Source organism: Macrotis lagotis, chromosome 4, assembly GCF_037893015.1.
Source record: "Macrotis lagotis isolate mMagLag1 chromosome 4, bilby.v1.9.chrom.fasta, whole genome shotgun sequence".
Taxonomy (NCBI): domain Eukaryota; kingdom Metazoa; phylum Chordata; class Mammalia; order Peramelemorphia; family Peramelidae; genus Macrotis; species Macrotis lagotis.
The window spans coordinates 124865535-124877723 of NC_133661.1; the positions used below are offsets into that span (position 1 = coordinate 124865535).

At 41.9% G+C, this 12189-nt stretch overlaps 1 protein-coding gene across 8 annotated transcripts in view; it reads right to left on the reverse strand.

Annotated features, from left to right (window-relative positions):
* ZNF710 (zinc finger protein 710) overlaps positions 1–12189 on the reverse strand; it is a 126827-nt gene that overhangs the window by 76433 nt on the left and 38205 nt on the right. For 3 of the 8 annotated variants that reach the window (XM_074234080.1, XM_074234078.1, XM_074234074.1), the window contains exon 2: positions 11940–12026. The exons of 1 other annotated variant lie outside the window; for it this stretch is intronic. The gene's annotated coding sequence lies outside the window, so the exon portion shown is untranslated. Of the gene's footprint in view, positions 9220–9392; positions 9458–10349; positions 10480–11939; positions 12027–12189 lie in introns of those variants that run through there. 4 more of the 8 variants (XM_074234082.1, XM_074234075.1, XM_074234079.1 and 1 more) reach the window with 3 other exon arrangements.

Below are 12189 nucleotides of genomic sequence, written 5' to 3' on the forward strand. Positions count from 1 at the left end.
GGTTTCTAAGAGAAATGCTGACAAACTCTTTAACTGAAGCAAAAGAACTGGGCTGTTATTATACAAAAGTTTTTTCAGGATAATGAGATAGAACACAATAAGATAATGGAATGGAACACTAGGGGAGGGCATTAAGAGTACTTAAATCATGCAATTTTAAAAAAATAAAACTTTGGGTAGAGATACTCTGTATGCCACTGAAAGAAAAATGTCACTGGGCAGGACCCTCATTATTCAAGCCAATAGAAAAAGAGACAGAAGGAAAAGAAGGAGATATACATTTTTTCCTGATTTTCTTCATGTTCAACAAAGGCAAAGTTTTTAAGACCTAACACATTTCAAAATTAACGAATTAACCAATTACTTCAAGAAACTTCAAATCACTTCCATAAATCTACCCAAAAAAAGTGGAAGAGGGTGGAGAGGAAATATTTTTTAACAAAGAGGCCAAGCACTCCTCTGAGTATAGTGTGGACATAAATAGTATACCCCCACAGATCTGCAGATTTCCTCACCAGTCAGAACATTCATTTCTAGAGTAAGTGGAACCCAGGGCTAAAATACTCCCTTTTTCCTCTTCACTTAAATGATGACTGCAACTCAAGAAATAAATATGACACTGCATGAGAGAGCAGGTGGTTCTGAATGACTTTATATATCTCTTAAAGACATTAAATTCTTCCCCAGGGAAGAAACCATAATATTATACCTGGGTATATTTTACAAGATCCAAAGTTTTACATCCTATAAATTATAGGCAGGTATTGTGTATAGCCAGCACCTCCAGTTTCCTCCTCTAAACAGAGTATTTCTTTATATAACAAAGAGAGGAAAAAGATATCATGTTGAAAACTACCTCTGGACAGAGGTGATGGACTCAGGGTACAGAATAAAACATATATTTTTTAGGACAGGGCCAATGTGGGAATTTGTTTTGCCTGACTGTGTATTTTGTTGTAAGGATTTTGTTTTTCTTTTTTCCAATGGGGGAGGTAAGTGAAGGGGAGAGAATTTGTGTTAATTGAAAAATCAAATTAACAAAAAAAGAGAAAAAGAGTACAGCTAGTTCTGTCAGACAATTTCTTTTAAAAAGGGGAGAAGAGTTCAGAGGACAAACTTTCACACTCTTAATTAAAATGAGATCCCTCCAAGAAGAGCCCCTAGATTCATACTGGGAGGAGGGGTAGGCATGTTCTTTCTAGGCTGTAGGAGAAAACTTGTAGACCTCAAAAATACAAAGAAATTTCAGTCATGAAAACCCTTCCATAAAAAAGTCAGGCATCAGTTCATGGGCACCATGAAGCTCTCTCATGGAGCTTGTCAGTGGCAGGTATGAAGCTGAGACGAGTTCACAGACAATAGCATTAGTTCCTTCTAAATAATGTTAAGTTTCTGACATAGACTGATAAAAGCTGAAAACTTCAAAGGTAAGATTGAAATCCCATCCTTAATCCTCCTCATTGTGTCTGAGTATGGCAGGGGTCCGGGATCAGTGGCTGATGTTACCTACCGCATATGTTTTGACACATGAGCACAACAGAGCATGTAAAAACATGGAGAAACATCTAGAAGATGATGAAAATTTTTTAAACTTTGTATTTATTGTTTTTGCAGAATGTAGATTCAGGCAGCAATACTATCTAGATTACCAAATGAGGCTAATTTTCTTTCAGAAAGACAAAAAACACAGTAAAAGAGAAAAATAAATCCAAGATTTACAAAAATGACCTATTTGAGTAGACAACATCCTCTACATGGGGTTAGCTATTTTTGTTTCCTCTACCCCTACTCTTATAATAATGCATTGTCTACCCAACCACAGTATTTCTCCATATCCTCTTCATATTCCTATACTCCATCTTCCCCCCAAATGATAGAGGAACATCCACAATGTAACAATTTGTCAAATGATTACTGTATACAAACTGTATACTGTATACAAACAGAACACCAGGAGACACAAAGTTTAGATAAGACTAGATCCCTGTCTTCACCGAGCTTATAACCTATAAGAGAGATAAGATCTTTCTTCTCAACCCAGTCATCACAAATAGTTCAATGAAGATATTTATAACTTGTAATTATTGTATACATACATGCAAGACTGGTTGTAAAGTGCCTCAATGTGCCCCCACCACTCCATTTTACCTTCTCCAAAATGTACTGGGTCAACATCACCAAATAGCTGGTGAAAGAGAACTGACATGCCACTTCCCTTCTTTACTTTCTATTTATTTTATAACTACACAGAAATAGTCTCACCCTTTTATTCTATCTCATATCAATGTTATGACACCTTATAAAAAAATGTATGGAGCAACCAGGTGGCATAGTGGATAGATCATTGGGCTTGGAATCAGAAAGACTCTTGTCTTCCTGAGTTCAAATCCAGTCTCAGAAACTTACTAGCTGTGTGACCTGGGCTGGTCACTTCATCCAGTTTGCCTCAGTTTCTTTGTCTGTAAAAACTGCGTTGGAGAAGGAAATGGCACACCACTTCAGTATCTTTGTCAAGAAAACCTCACAATGGAATTGGGCATGATTGAATAATAAAAATGATACTACAAGTAAACTCTCTCTCACATACACACCCAGGTCCTCTATAATCTTCTTTCATATACCCCTCTCCCAACTTTCTTCCAACTATCATTCAGTTGCATGAGAAAAAAATTTCCCTCTCCTTACTCCATTTGTGAATCAAAAAAGGTTGCTGAATGTAAGGCTTAAGTTATACCTATACCAAGGAAAAGTCATCAAAGCTGAAGTTTATTAGGCAAAATCTAGCATCAGTGCCATTGACATCTAAAGCCCTTCTGCATCTTTGAAGAATAAGTCTCCATCTACTTCCTCCTCTAACTAAAGCTATTTTTCCTTAAATACCAGTATTTGATCCAAAATCCATTTTTAGTGGGGGGGGGGGGGTAGAGATAGAGAGAATTTAGAACTCAAATTTTAAAGAATATTGAAATAAAAAATAAAATCCATATTTATCAAATTCACCAAGTTAAGCTCTTTCCACAAAGGAACAAAATTACAAAGCTAATCAGTGAGGGACAATACTCAACTAAGTTCTTATCCGTGCATTTACTAGTGTGGTAGGGAAGTCTTAGAATGTGGATCTCTGGTGCTGGTTATCCCTATCAAACAAACAAGTCACAATCCAAAAGGTAGTATGGAAATGTTAGGTGCTATTAGTTCTACAGTATTGTTTTCTATAATTTTCCACTTAGCTGTCAAAACATAGGTCTAACCCTATCACCTCATCTGTTCAACAAACTCCAGGGGCTCCCTATAACCTTGGGCATCAAATATAAAATCCTGTTGACTTTCATAATTCTTCATAACTTGGCCCCTGGCAACCTTTCCAGTCTTTTTCCACCTTAATCCCCTCAATTCACTCTGAAACCAATGACACTGGCCTCCTGTCTGTTTTTGGAACTAGACACTTGAATGCCTGTGTATTTTTGATGGTCGTTTTTCTAGTGGCTGGGATGCAAGCCTGTAGGCTCACTCTCTTCCTCCTCATTTCTACCTCTTAGCTTTTTTCAAGTCTCAGCTAAAGACTCACTCCTTATGAGAGCCTTGACCAACCCTCTTTAATCTCAGGGCCTTCTCTCTAATATTATCTCCAAAATGTTCTGTATAAATCATTTATGAATAAGTATTTGCATGTCTCTTCCATTAGACAGGATATTCTTGAAAGCAAAAACTGTTTTTTGACATACTTAGTACACTATGAGTAGACAGTAGGTGCTTAATAAATACAAGCTGAGTGACTGAGTTGACTAACTCTAGGAAGATCCTATTAAAAGCTATGGAAACAACCTTGGACTTTTAAAGAGAAATACAATCTCTGATAGATCCTTCCAAATGAAAAAAGACTTTTGATTTCAGACTTAAGGGCAAATGCTGTATCTGAAAAGAAGCTGAGCTAAGTTCGGAGGTTCATTAGAAGTTTGTGGAGAAAGCAATGGGCCTGGATTCAGGAAGATCTGAGTTCAATTCAGCCATACAACGCCCCCCACACACACACACACTTTACCTCTACTTATCTCAGTTTCCTCAAATGTAAAATGATAAAAATAATAATACCTACTTTGCAGGGTTCTTATAAGGTTCAAATGAAATAATATCTATAGAGTACTTAGAAATGGGTCTAACACAGAGTAGGCACTATATTATTACCAGATGATAACTTCCTTCTGCCAAGATAACTCATAACAAGACTGTCTACTACAGCAATTCAAGAAGACTACTAAATTAAGACGGGTTACATTCTTCATTTTTTGACTAAATCATGACTCCATTAAGTACTGAAATGAGTTATATAAATTTGTGTGTGTTGCCCAGGAATATAAACACATTCTATAATATTTTTAATGGAAAAAAAACCCATTCCAACTTGCAAAAATTTCCATACTACCTTTTGGATTGTGACTTGTTTGTTTGATAGGGATAACCAGCACCAGAGATCCACATTCTAAGACTTCCCTACCACACTAGTAAATGCACGGATAAGAACTTAGTTGAGTATTGTCCCTCACTGATTAGCTTTGTAATTTTGTTCCTTTGTGGAAAGAGCTTAACTTGGTGAATAAGGGCACAAAGTCTTTCTCCACTGTACCTATGTGAGATCCTAGGACTTCAGTCCAGAAGAGCTGAGTTAAAAAACCTGCCTCTGAAACTGTCACTTCTTTATGTGCCTCAAGCAACTCCCTAGAGCTTACTTACAGAATCACAAGGATTGGTAGATTATTGTTAGGCTAGGAAATAACAAATTATTTCATCCTCCAATAGTTATGTTTTTTAAGGGGCAAAAAGTATCATTTCCCGCCAAAGTCAAAAGATCTTTTGTACTTTCTTTTACTCTCAGCTACCCAAATCTACCCAAAACATTTTTATGTGCTAGCTAGGTCCTGTGTTAAGTCTTTGGATACAAAACAATTATGCATATCTATCTGAATTGATTGTTCTTGCCAACTCCTGTAATGATTTAGATTTCCAAGTCATTAGGAACTCAAAATCAAGATGAATAATCCAAAAATATATATTTAGTTCCAACTATGTGCAGGACACAATTCTTGATGTATGAAAAAATATATATCTATGATGAAGCGTAACATAAAGTTTTTGGCCTCATAATCCAGTTGGGAAGGCAGCACATGATACTTAAGAAAATTAAGACCCAGATCAAATGTTCATTAGCAATATAAGACAAAAGCACTAGGATTGTCAGAAGGGAATATCTGATTGAATTGTCCAATGAATGACATATAAAATTAAATGCTAAGAATTCAGAAAGATCATTGTGAATTGGACTTCAAAAGAAGGTACCTGAAGGATGATGAACAGAGTTTAGATAATGAACATCTGATAAAAGATTCTTTTGGGGGGAGTAGAAGGAGAACAACAGTAAAATCTGCATCTTTGTTTCCTATAATGATACTTTTAACATTCCCACGAATTCTGAATATAATTCAACAAGATGTCCCCATTTTTAAAAATTGGTAAATGGGACCTTTTATATTTTATTAGTGGGACCTTTTATGTTTTATTAATAAGAAACTATGTTTTTTTGAGAGAAGGCTTTCATTCCATGCCACCTCTACCTTTCAATAAAACAGAAGTAACTTAGACAATGTATCCTATCATTTCCACTATCCTTGACTTAGGCATTCCATCTAATAAATATTTACAGGCACCTATTCCATACAAGGCACCATAGGGAAAACAAGGATGAAAAAAGTATAGCTCCTTCCCTCACAGCAGAAGAATTACTTCATTAAAAATATTTTAAGTCTAATAGAAGGGGTAATTCCAATTCCTCATCTGTATATAGCCACCCTACATTATCATGGGAGCCATGGTAGAGGAGGTAGTCACAATAATTATCATTTTCCACTTTAACTATGACCACATTTTCCTATGGTAGTGGGGGGGGGTCAGTCTTCATCATAGAGAGGCACAGAATCTGTGGCTTCATTATTCCAAGGAACTTCTAGGTAAAAGAACTAATAATACACATGGGTATCTTCCCTGGAATTTCTCAACTTTATAAATCCCCAAATTCCAAGTTCCAAATAATTTGTAGATAGATGAAGAGAAAATTGCTCTCATATTCACTAACTTCTTAACCAGTTCTGAATCTAATTCAAACTCATATTACCATTTCACAAAAATGTCCCCTGGGTTATTCTGCCCTATTGGACTCTACCTCAAGGTGAAGATAGGGTAAGCACTTCTGTCCAGACTAGAACTTAATTTAAGAGTGTAGAACTACTGATTAGTACTCTATGAATCTTAATGTAAAATTTTCTTCCTAGCCCCTACTGCATTCTATTAATTGTCCTCTGTCCTCAAAGTTTTCTTATGGGAGGAGGCCCAAGAACCCATCTATACTTGCAAGATTCTATGAACAAAGTTCAATACCTGGGAAGGGGGATTGGGGGAAGCTCTCTGGCCTTATTCCCAGGACTCACTTCTTTCCAGAATCCAAAGCTGAATTTATCAGCGACATAAGTTATCTATAAAATAGGGACCACAAAAGCACCTATGTATCACAGGATCAAGAGAGATGTTTATAGAATGCTCTGTAAACCTTAAAGCACTATATAAATATTAAGAATTACTTCATTGGGGTGGCTAGGTTACGCAGTGGATAGAGCACCTGCCCTGGAGTCAGGAGTACCTGAGTTCAAATCCAACCTCAGACACTTAATGATTACCTAGCTGTGTGGCCTTGGGCAAGCCACTTATAACCCCATTGCCTTGGGAAAAAAAAGAATTACTTCATTAAAAAATATTTTAAAATAGGCAATCTGAAATTTATGGACAGTTTGAAATCAGCATTGGAGCCAGTGAATAGCTGATTAGGCTGACTACACAGGATATTGGTTGATAAAATAGCCCTAAAAACCAGACTTCCATTGGTTAAGTCATTGGCCACATGTGGGCATGAAAACAGTGGTGCCAGACTTATCATGGGGATAAATGTGGAAGTTGAATAAGACTGGGACTCCAGGTGTGATAGGCCAATGTGCATTACTTAGCATCCCCCTGCTTCCTTACCACCACTTTCTTTTTATACTCACTAAAATGGAGCCACTGAAATATCCTGTATGATTTTAAACTTAAGCTTCCCAGGCAAGAGTACTAGAAATATCTCTAAGCCCCAAAGCAAACCCAAAATAGAAGTTCTACAAAATCTCTGGTGGTCCTATTACCCTCTCTCTTTCCCTTCCTCCACACTTTAAAACCATTTCAAGATCTTGGTTACCTCTATTCTCTAGACAATATGCTTAAAAATAAGTCTCCCCAGTAGAAAATGCACCCAGAATGGAAATAACACAAACATGTAATGATCCTGTAATGGCAAAAAGAGAATGAGAAGGTAACATCAAAGTTGAAGGAGATACTCAAGGAATCTATATAGGAGAAGAAAGGAAGTAAAATATTTCAGAGGGTCTAGAGTTTTCTAGAGTCTTAGTCAGATTTATTAATTTTAAACTGTGCTCCCAAGCAACAGAACCATTGGCATGGAATATGAGTCAAAGAATAACTAACCCTAAAATGTCTACTTGACCCTTCTTTTCCATAAAGAGATCAACTGCCAGTGGCTCCCACTGCTGACTCTCCCATTTCTTCACCTTGGAATTTCACACTATACATTCTACTTGAGGTTGGGAAGTTCTTTAGGAACTCGGTTAGCATCGGCTGGTCTGATCAGTAACAGGAATAAGGTACTGAGGCAAAGGGCCAGATCATAAGCTAAGAGGCAAATCCTTAAAAGTAATGACGCTTCTTTTCAGTGATAAAGAAATAGAGACCGGATGGGAATAGAAACAATTCACTTGCTTTGATCGTTAGAATTAGCTGTATAAATTATTCTTGTTCATTCTTAAGAATATTTTTTCTTCTACCTGACCCTAAAGCCCTGAGCTTCAGAAAAATATGGTAGTCCCTGTAGAGATGAGTTCAACAGTCTTTCTCCTTTGAAGAAATGACCTTTGACTTTTTTTAAACTACACCTGTATAAAATCAGCACAAGAAAGAGTGAGCAACTTCAAGGCCAGATGTATGACTCCCAAGGGCACAAAGTCTTTCTCCACTGTACCTGTGTGAGATCCTAGGACTTCAGTCCAGGCTCCCCAGGGCTTGGCCAGAGACTGTTTATGTTGTTTCCCTAAACTGGAGCCATTCAGCCCACACAGTGCCAGTTCCCACAGTCTCAAGGATAAGATCTGAGCAGCCTCTTCAAGTCCTCTCTCAGTGATACGTTTTCATTAATTTTCTCATTACTCAAAAGCTATTCCTGTTTGACCAGGAGCCATTTAGACAGCATTTTAAATGACCCCCCCAACTTCAGGCGTTCCCCATCTCTTTAAAACTACCCCACTGAGCAATTTCAATACTTAACAGATGTATTTAAATTAATTACTTTTCTGGGTTAGCTTCAACCCGCGGAAGCCTCTCCTCTGTCTCTTAAATCTTTCCAAACTACTCTCTGACTACAGGGATGCAGTTGCAACAACCATAAAAGTCATCTTAAAAGGCATATTGAAAAAAAAAAAAGCCCACACAAACTTGTTAACAAGTCAGGAGTTTAAAGGACCTGCCACTTTCCCCACCCATCCTACAGGCACCCAGACTTACTTCTGCAACCCCTTTTTACATATAACCCAACTGTCTCAAAGAGAAAGCGGAGAGAAATGAGGGGTGGGGGTGGAAATGGGAAGCAGAGGAAAATGTGGGGGGGAGGTGCAGTGTAGAAGAAAAGAGCTGAAGGAAAAGAGGGAAGGGAGGGGAGAACTGGGGACTGGGAAGAAAGAGGAGAGGAGGTACAAGAGGAGGAATGAGATGTCAGCAGAAGGAAAAATTAAGGAGGGGAGAAAGGGAGAGAAGGAGAAGAGAAATGGGAGGGAAGAGTGACAAAGGAAGGAGGGATTGGAGAAAGGAGGAAGCCTGAAAGAGGGGAGAGTAAAAAGAAAGAGGGAGAAGGCTAGAAGGAGAGGGGAGAAAGAGGAAGAGGGAAGAATGAGGATGAAGAAGTTACAGAGGGTGGAAGAGAAGGAAGAGGAAGGAGAAGGAAGTGGGGGAAGGGAAGAAGGAAGATGAGAAAAGGAAGAAAGAGGGGGAGGGGAAGATGAGAAAGGGAAGAAAGAGGGGGAGGGGAAGATGAGAAAGGGAAGAAAGAGGGGGAGGGAAAGAAAGAAGAGGGGGAGAGAAAAGAGGGCAGAGAATGTATAGAAGGAAGTGGGGGGAGAGGACAGGGGAGAAAAGGGGGCGCGGAGGCCGTGGCGACGGGAGCCGGGGCCGGGCCGGCGGAGGGCGGCCGCCGGACTCCCCCGGCCCCGCGGCTGCCGCCGGGCGAGCCCTTTCAACAGGTAACTGACCCTGTGCATCTCGGCAGCGGCCGAGCCCGCAAACTCGCGGTCTGGCGGGCTCCCCCGGCCCGTGCCGGGGCCCTCCCCGCGGCCCCCTCGCCCCGGCTCCAGCCGGCCCTGGCCAAGGTCCGGCTCCCGGGGCTGCCGGCGGCGGGGACACACCGACAGACACACACACGCGCGCACACACACACACACACACACGCAGAAAGTTTGTGACCAACCATCAGTGCTGGGGGGAGAAACTTCCAGTCCCAGACTGATGATCAGAGGGGAGCGTGCGGGGCTGCCGGGGACACCCACGTGCGGGGGAAGCCGACAGCTGCCGCAGCAGCCCGGCCTCGGCGCCTCGCCTCGCCTCCCCTCCTCCTCCTCCTCCTCCTCTCTGCTTTCTTCTCTCTCTCCTCCCTCCCTCTCTCCTCTTTCTTCACCCCCTCCTTCCTTCCCTTCCCCCTCTCCGCTCTCCTCCCCCCAGACGCCATCTCTCTCTCTCCCTCTCCCTCTCTCTTTTTCTGTCTTTTTCTCTCTCTCCCTCTTAATCTCTCTCTCTCTCTCTCTCTCTCTCTCTGTCTCTGTCTCTGCCTCTGTCTCTTCTGTCTCTCTCTCTCTGTCTCTTCTGTCTCTCTCTCTCTCTCTCTCTCTCTCTCTCTCTCTCTCTCTCTCTCTCTCTCTCTCTCTCCCTCTCCCCCCCGGCATGAGGGAATGTGGAAGTGAAAGGCAAAGACGACATGTTGGCCGCCCCGCAGCCGGGCCTGTGGCGGGGCCGGTCCCCGGGGAGCCCCCGGGGGGGGGCGGGCCGCGCGGACCGGCTCCGGGCTTCCCCCTCCCCCTCCTCTCCCCGCCGTCCCCCTCCCCCCTCCTCTCCGGGCCGGCCCCCTCCCCGGGCTCTCGCGGTCTGTCTTCGCTCGGGAGGAGGGAGGAGGGGGGAGTGGGGGAGAGAGCCACGGGCTCTGGCTGGAGACTCACCCTTGGGCTTCTGGAGCGGCTTCTCCGGGGACCTGGGCGGGGGGGGCCTCAGCCAGACCCGGGGGAGGGGGGCGGCAGGAAGAGGGCTCGCTTCTGGCTGTCCACCGCCTGATGTGGGTGCTGGTACCGCCGGCTCTCCTCCGAGCACGCCCGCCCCGCTCCCTCCCTCCCTCTCTCTTTCTCTTTCTCTCTCTCCCTCCCTCCCTCCCTCTCCCCTTCCCTCCCTCCCTCTGTTTCTCTCTGCCTCTCTCTGCCTCTCTCTCTCTCTCTCTCTCTCTCTCTCTCTCTCTCTCTCTCCCTCCCTCCCTCTCTCCCCTCTTTCTCTCTCAGGAAGAAGGGAATGAGGCAGGGCTGACGTGAAGGGATGCAAAACAGCTCCTCCTAACCCAGCTCTGAGAGGAAGAGAGACAGAGAAAAGCAGCTCTTTTATCTCTCTTTTGTTTTCTCACTTCCTTTCCCCCCTCCCTTAATACTCCCCCCCCTCCCTGATCAGCCTAAGTTTTCTTTTCTCTTTCCACCAGAGAGAGGATTTTTCTTTCTTTTTCTTTCTTTCTTTCGGTTCAACTCTCCTACTCTAATTGAAAGCCTGGAGGGGGTTCCCCCCCTTTTTTTCTTCCCTCTTTTCTTCCTTCTTCCTCCTTTCTCTTTTCTTTAAAAGGGTTTTGTTTGCTGTGGGAGTTTCGTTTGAAAATCAAGTCACGCCTTTTTTTTCCTCTTTCTTTTCTTCTTTTTTTAAACATCAGAGCAGAAAAAGGGAACAAAACTTAACTGAAGCTGAGGAGTGTGGGGGAGAGGGAGACCTATTTTTTATGTAAGGAGACTTAGGTAGAAATGGGGTGACTTGAATTTGGGGAACACAGGACCTTCTGACCACCAGAAACACAATGGAGACGGAAGGGAAAAAGAAAGCTTTGCCAGTCCTGGGGAGGGAAAAAAGAGTCCTGGGGAGATGTTAAGCTTTGTGCATCCTATAGAAAGAAAAGTTAATGGGGTTTTGTAAATGTGAAGGAGGAGGAAAATAGGGTTGGGCTCTAGTGAGGGGTGGAGATAGACAAGGAAGTCTTAGAAACCTCTCTTCCTAAAGAATAAAGCTGGAGGTTTTGTTTTTCTTTTATCAAACTGAAAAACATGCCTATGGGACAAAGATGTATTTAGAATATTTAACAGTTTAAAAAATTATGCCACCTTTAAGACTCTTTTCAAAGCACTGGCCAGCCACTAATGAGTTAGTCCAGGCAAGTGTCTGGTGAATTAACCCTGTCTGTGGGAGAGGTCTCCCAAGACAGGGAAGTGATGATGTGTCTTTCAGAAACAGATAAGTATAGTGAAGGTTAAAACTCCTTGCTGACTCCCAGCAGTTATAAGAGGCATTGCTGCTTCTGATGCTTGAACTTCTTGGGAGGAGGTAGTAGAATGGACCTGAAAGGACTTCTGGCTTCTCTCCCCACCAACCTCCCCAGTCATTTTAAAACAAGGGGGCTAATATTCCTTGAATTTGCTGGCTGAGGCAGCTTTCTGGAAGGTGGATTAATGAGTATTTTACAGCCCTTTCTTCTTATAACTCCACAAGATCAATTCTAGGACACATACCTCCAATCTCTGGAAGGAATTCGGGGACTCAAAAGTTGCTCCTTAAAAACAGATTTCCTGCAGATAATGATAGATTATCCTCTAGTCCTAGAAGGAGAAAACACACTTTAGAAGTGTGAGGTAGAAAGGGCTTCCTCAAGAATAATCTACTCATAAGAGACAGATCCTCAGAACAGCCCTCTCATTCTCATTAAGAAGTGATTGATTTTAAATTATTAATGGTGAAATCTTACATCAAATCAATACCTAT